This window comes from Silene latifolia, chromosome 8, assembly GCF_048544455.1.
Source record: "Silene latifolia isolate original U9 population chromosome 8, ASM4854445v1, whole genome shotgun sequence".
Lineage (NCBI taxonomy): Eukaryota > Viridiplantae > Streptophyta > Magnoliopsida > Caryophyllales > Caryophyllaceae > Silene > Silene latifolia.
Genome location: NC_133533.1, coordinates 67,118,396 through 67,125,980, shown reverse-complemented (window position 1 = coordinate 67,125,980; position 7,585 = coordinate 67,118,396).

Sequence of the window (7,585 nt, the reverse complement as noted above, 5' to 3'; positions counted from 1 at the left end):
AAATTGGCAACCTACTCTACAATTTCTCAGTTTTAGAGCCTTATAACTGGTGACATTCATGACCGGTTCATGTAGGAATTGAGAGTAGTACTCCTTGCATAACATGTTCATTATTTTTGCACTTTTATGACATTCGATTTCTTGTCAAATGCATACATTCGGGTTTGTGGTCGGTGTCACATGCAGGGAGGTGCTTATAAATTTTCCCCTTTTCTTATATTTTCACCCATTTAGCTCCATTTAAGCCAAATCTTGCCTTTTTGACCCATTAGCTACATCCATAACTGAGCCTGCCTAGTCAAGCTAGTTTAGTTTGTCTTTTGTGGTATATTTTATCGTCTGCAGTTTGGCCGTGTGAATTTCATTGGAGTTGGTGGAAATAAAGGAAGGAGAAAAGAAGGAGAAAAGAAAGAAAAAGAAAGAAAAAGAAAGAAAAAGGAATTGAAAGAAAAGAAAGAGAAAAAAGATGTTACGTGAATAAAAGAAAAAAAAAGGGAAAGAAAAAAAAATGAAAAAAAAAGACATGGTGATTCACGTGAAAACCAGAGAAGCAAAATCAAAAAAATTTTGAACTGGTTGTATTTCGAGACTGTATATGCTTATCTTTATCTTGTGACGGTCTCCCTCCTCCGTTTTATTCATATATTTTTGAGGACATAGTGTATTTGGATGGTGAGTTTTGTGCCAAATGAAGGGCACTTGTGTTTATTTTTCAGTCAGTTGAGATTGGGACGGTCTTATATGGTCCTGTTAGGAACTAGCTTGACACTTTTACCTCCACATTTCCATAACATGTTTTGCCTTTCTCACCTGAACCTCACTATTCCCAAATTATTTGTAAGCCCTCGGCTGTGACGGACATTGTTGGTTGGAATGTATGTGTGGTACTTGAATCGTCTATCATGTTTGTTGCATGCATGTTATGTAGGTCGCAGTCTAGGTGAGTGACTGTTTTCTCTTTCTCTCTTATACATATACTTTCACCCTTTGCTTTATGAGAGAAGAGTGACCACGTGAGAGTCCGATTTTGTTGGTCTTGCAAGGTCGATAGGTCAGCTTTATTTATGGACATCTTATAATTCGTTTGCGTATTGACCATTGTAGTCAGAATCGTTGATTTTAGTTTGCATTAAACTGGTTTAAGTAGATAAGTAATAGCTAGCTCTGAGTTATCTTTTCCGTTCCATTAGTTTGCACTTAGTTTACTCGAGGACGAGTAAAGGTTTGGTTTGGGGAGATTTGATACGTGCATTTTATATAGTCTTTTTAGGCCTTTTTATGCACGTATTTCTATGTTATTATCGTAGTTTATTGCTACGAAATGCCCCGAATATGCTACTTTGGTTTGTTCTGTCTTATTTGCAGGAATGAACCAGAAAGTAATGAAATCAAGCCTTTTACCGTCCGTTTAGCATGCATTTGAAGGAAGAGTGAATTTGGAGCAAGAATGTAGCTATTTTGGGATGCGCAAAGAAGAAAGATAGCTAGGCGAGCAAGGGAAGAACTTCAAATTGCTAGTGCCTACTTTGGAGAGCCATATCTCGAGTTCTACAACTGATATTCAGGTGATTCCAATTGGAGATGAAAGTTTGTCCTCTTAGCTTTCCAACGCCACCGGAATCGCCCTGTTTGACCAAGTAACGAAGATATGGCAGCCGTTTGAAGTTCAGTGCGCAAAGCAGGAAAAGTACTCGATCGAGTAGATAAATCGCTCGATCGAGTACTAGCTACAGCGAGAAGGTTATTGTCGAGTATAATTAGATTTATCTTATGCTTATCTTATATTTAGTTAATAATAATGATACTACTTAGTATAAATAAGAGTAGTTTAGACCTAATAGAAAAATCATTCATTCCCTGGAGTCAGTAGAGGGGACGGACGACGCTTCTTCTTTTCTCTCTATTTTCGGATTAATTGTAATTTTCTCTTCCCTTATTTTCTCATTCATAATTAGTTTGCTCTTAATCTCTCTTATACTCTTATTTAATTTATGCATCTTAGATTAATTCTCTCTCTTATAATGCCTCTTTCAACTAATTGCTTATTTATCTTTATTTGTTTCATCAATATGAGTAGCTAATTCCCCTCTGCTAAGACTATAGGGGATCCATAATTATGAAGGGAGAGTAATCGATTTATTGGGTTAATGCTGGTGTTGTCTTTGTTGGTTAAATGCTGCGATTAATTGTATCTGCATCTGATTGAGTCGACGCAATTAGACCTTTAATTCTTAGTGATCCTTGACCTGGACCGAAAGGTTGGGAAAGGTAGACTAGTAGCGAACAATAGAGTATTGTAGTGAGGGCGAAAGTTAAGCTGTTTACACTTTAGGGTGAATTAAGGACCGAAAGGTGACGTTCGTTACCCCTTGGACCGTATTTGCATTGACCTGAGACCTAGATTACTTGACCGGATGATTATGGTGAACCGTTTGTCTTAGCTGTTTCTCTCTGTCTGGTTAATCCCCTTCTCTTATTCTCTTTTCCTTATTTTTATTAGTTTAGAAAATCATTTCAAACCCCCCACATTGTGACCCGTTACTCATAGACTAAAATTTTCTCATTTTTGCCTCCTGTGGAGATCGACCTACTTACCGACGGTTAGTTGTACTTAGGTATTTTATTTTTGGTACGAAACGACATCGACCATCCGAATACCATGTTGGTGCAATTAAACTTTGTCAAACCAAGTCTCTTAGCCAGAGACAACGGTAAGACACTCACGCTAGCGCCAAGATCGCATAACGCGTTATCAATCAAATGGGTACGAATATGACACGGAATCGAAAAACTACCTAGGTCTGACTGTTTGGGAGGTAACTTATTCTGAACTAGGGCCGTCCCTACCTCAGTCAAGGTTACTGTCTCATTATCACTAATATGCCTCTTACGCGATAAAATTTCTTTCATAAATTTAAGGTAAGAGGGTACCTGTGTCAGCAGTTCGGCGAATGGTACAGTGACTTGCAAGCTTCTCAGGATCTCGGTAAATTTGCCGAATTGTTGATTAGCTTTAGTATTCTGCAGACGCCTCGGGAAGGGAACCGTGATGGGTATCTCGAGTCCCTTGTTTCTCTCTTCCAACGTGTCAGCCGGATCAACCTCTGTATCCTTTGGACGCTTCTTTCCTCTCGAACGAGGTCTTTCAAGCGATTTCTCACTCAATCGAGCACTAGCAGGCTCTCAATCAAGCTGTCCGTCGTCCATACTACTCGATCGACCAAAATTTCCATTCGATCGAGTAGTTGCTGCAATAGCATCACTCGATCGAGTAGAAAATTCACTCGATTGAGCAGTTGGCTTTTCCTGTTCACTCGATCGAGTAGAAATTCCACTCGATCGAGTGATTTCTTCAACAAATCTACTCGATCGACCTCCAGAAACTAGTTGATCGAGTACCTTCTTAGCCGTCAGCTCATCTCCCTTGACAGAACACTGTTCATCAGCTATTATGTCTTTCCTCGGGTCTGATTTCAACACTTCCGGTCCCTTATATGAACGACCGCTTCTCAAATTAATTAAATTTACCGTCTCATGTGGATTTTTCTCAGTTTGTGATGGTAAATGACCCGGTTTCCTTGCATATTGGTTCGCGGCTAATTGGGCAACTTGAGTTTCAAGTGCCTTGATGGATGCATCTTTCTGGTTATCACTCAACTGCCACGGCTTTGTAAAAAACTGCAGCATAGTCTTTAGCTCACCAATCTCATTCACCCCTCCAGAAGATGATGCTCCGTGATTGGGAGGGGGTAAGGAAGGAGGCTTCTGAAAGCCTTGTTGATTCTTATGTGGAGGAACATACGGCTGCTGCTGGTGCGGAGGAGGGGTAGAATTGAGCACATTTTGACTAGTCCACCTCAAATTGGGATGGACTGTCCCTTGGTTGTTGTAATAGGAACCCCCTCCTTGCCTATATTGTTGAAAGGCAAGGACTTGTTCCTTCTCCATAAGACAGCCAACAGCAGTGTGACCTTCGTTGCTCCCACACCTCTCACATGTGACGGTCTCCCCTCTAGTAAGCATATGGACCGTCTGAGGCTCCCCAGCAGAATGTAACTCCAACTTGTCAAATCTAGCATTCATGGCTTCCAGCTGAGCCACAACCTGCTTATCGACTGCATGAACTGTTCTAATACCATCCCTCGGGTTTCCATACTCAGCACTGTGATTCGCCATCTCTTCAATAAGGGCCCATCCCTTATCATCGTCAGTATTTTCCAGGAATCTCCCATTAGATGACGCATCAAGTATGGCTCTGTGGTCATCGTACAGCCCATTGTAGAATTGGTTAGATATAAACCATGGGTCAAAACCATGGTAAGGAATAGACCTCACCAATTTCTTGAATCGGGACCATGCCTCATATAAAGTCTCATCGGGAGCCTGCTTGAAACTGGTAATCTTGGCCCTCAGCTGATTGGTGCGCTGTGGAGGGAAATATCTCTTGTAAAAGGCAAGAGCAAGAGACTCCCAATCTGTAACTCCTGCAGCTGTGCGGTCCAAATCAGTCAGTCACTCCCTGGCTGAGTCGGTCAAAGAGAAAGGAAACAAAACCTCCTTAATCTTGTCTTGAGTTACCCCCTTTGTGGCGGGGATAGTAGAACAGTAGTCTGTAAAGAACTCCATGTGCTTCCTCGGGTCTTCACCTGCCACACCTCTATAGAGATTTCTTTCCACCAGATTGATGTAGGAAGGACCGATGTCGAATGTATTCCCATCCTCAATCTGGATATTGAAACCCTTAGGAATTGAGGATGCTTTAGGCACCGAGTGACTGGAAAGTTTCGGCATCTTTACTTGTTGATCGGCAGAATTAGGAATGTCTTCCACTAAAGACTGGTCTTCTACGAAAAGAGAATGATGTAGCTCTGGCTCGAAAGTACTCAAGTCTTCCTTTCGTGATTTTCTCTGCAGACGGAGTCTATGCCTAAATAGTCTTTCTAGCTCTGAATCAGCTGAAACTAACTCAAACCTGTCTGACCTGGGCATAAACAACACTGAAAGAAAATAAATAAGAACTACATCAAGGAATAAAAATTCCCTGAGACGGATAAAATAAACGAAACAAAGACAGATAGGTTAATTGCCTCCCCGGCAACGGCGCAAAATTTGATACGTCTGTCGTATGCCTATCAAAAATAAACTAACTAAACTAACTATATAGCTACGGAAGTCAGGTCGATCTCCTCAAGGAGGCAAGATATCTGTAGAAGTCCGTCTATTTGGTCACAAATGGGGGGGGGGGGGGGGGGGGGTTGTTTAAATTGGGTTTCTAAACTAGAAGGTTTAAAGGAAAGAGAAGTAAAGACAGGAGTAGTAAAGGCAGGAAAATAGATTTAAACTATCAAATAGAGAAAGGTCATGTCAGGATTTCGGTTCACTACGGTAGTCCAGTGACTCAACTGTAAACAACTTAGACAAATTAATGCGAGACGGATATGGAAAGGTCCTTCCGGTCCACTTTCTATCCTAAACTTCCACTAACTTAACTTCCGTCCTCGTCAGGGTAGTCTCTTGTTCATAGCAGCCTATTTAGTCCAATCTTCCGATCCAGGATTAATTTTAGCCAGATTAAAGGGATGACTCAGAAGCGTGCACTCAACTAAGTCGGTAAAAATACAGTTAAATTGCTATGGTGACAGAGTCTCACAATTAACTCATCTAAACTATTTATTACATCGTCACATTTCTACCGTAGATCCCCTAATCCCAACATGAATTAGATTTAGCTGCTCATATCGCTAATTAAACTATCAAAACTAACAGTAGATAAATAACCAGCATTCAACATATTAAAACTATAATTAAATTGCATAAAAGTAAATTAGGGCAGAAATTAAATGAAGCAAAACAAAGGATTAAAGCAAACAAAAGATCGATTATTATTAAGAGAGGAGGAAGAGATTACAATCGTGCGAATCCGGCGTAAAGAACAATCAAATCCGAGCGAAATAATCCGAGAAATAAAGTTACAGTAGAGAAGGAAAAGCAACGTAATATGTTTACTGTGAAAACTAGAATGATAGATAAAAGATAATTAATGACCTAGTTAACGCAAGTTTAAATAGAAAACAAACTAAGTCCAACAACTAAAACACACTCACGGGTTAATTAAAGCCCACACCAAGCTAAATCACTCGATCGAGTAGAATAAATCCACTCGATCGAGCAAAACTCAGGATAATCTACTCGATCGAGTAGAATAGTTACTCGATCAAGTAACTCTCTTTTCAGCACTTCTGGATCGAGTAAATCGATCAACTGAGGCCATAAAAACCACTCGATCGAGTGGTAAAACTACTCGATCGAGTCTTCTTCCTTCAAATCAGCCCAATCTCGTCACCGACTGCCTCGTAAACCATGCCTTCACGCATTCCAATGTAGTATCTCACTCTGAAAAATCCCCATCTCCTCTAAATGCATGCAAAAAGGACGAAAAGTGGTACGATTCCACTACTTTCGCGTTCATTTCTACAAAACGGACAAAACGAACCAAAGTAGCCAATTCGGGGCATAATACTATATAAACAGTACAAAAATGCATAGAAATACGTGCTAAAATAGGCTAAAAAGACTATACAATATGCACGTATCAAATCTCCCCAAACCGAACCTTTACTCGTCCTCGAGTAAACTAAAATGCAACTAATGGAACGGAATTGAAAACTCAGAGCTAGCTTAACATGTCTACTTGAACCAATTTAATGCAACAAAAACTAACAGTTATAGCTGTACAGTTGTTAGTCAAATATAAAATCAAGCATCACCATTCCTCGACATATAGACCTCAAACTAATGGCGCGGTAGAGGCAGCTAACAAAAATGTCATCACAATCCTCAAGAAAATGATCAACAATTATCGCAATTGGCCTAGCAAAGAACCCTTTGCGTTGTAGGGATATCACACGTCAATTAGGACGCCCACTGGGCTACTCCTTTCTATTTGACTTACGACATAGAAGCTGTTCAACCTGTAGAGCTAGAGATCCCATCTCTACGCATTTTACTCAAAAGCCAAATTCCAGAACCTGAATGGAATCGGGATAGGTATGATGAACTCGTCCTCTTGGACGAACGGAGGCTACGCGCATTACATAATGTGCAGACACATCAGGCACGTATCAAACGAGCCTTTAACAAACGGGTCAAGACTAGAAATATCAAGGAAGGAGATTTATTACTCAAGGCAGTCAAAGTCTCTTACCTGTCGATCCAAGGGGAAAAATTAAGCCTAATTGGGCGGGACCGTTCTTGGTCAAGTCCATACTTTCAGGAGGTGCGGTTAAGATCACAGACCTAGATGGGAATAAGTTTTCTAATTCGACTAACCTAGACCAATTGAATAGGGACTACCCTTAGAAATAGGATAAAACGCGCCTCGCATGACACACGTGCCGCTCTTGTGACACAAAATAAAACCGGCCCATGGCACTCTAAAAAAAAAAGCTTATGACATTTCGCTCTTGCGTTTTACATGTCTGACATCCTCATATCATCAGATTGAATTGCATTTCCTTAGGAGTAAGTAAAGCACACGCTTATTTTCTAAGTTCATTACAAGCTCTTGCTTCGAACATTTATTCTT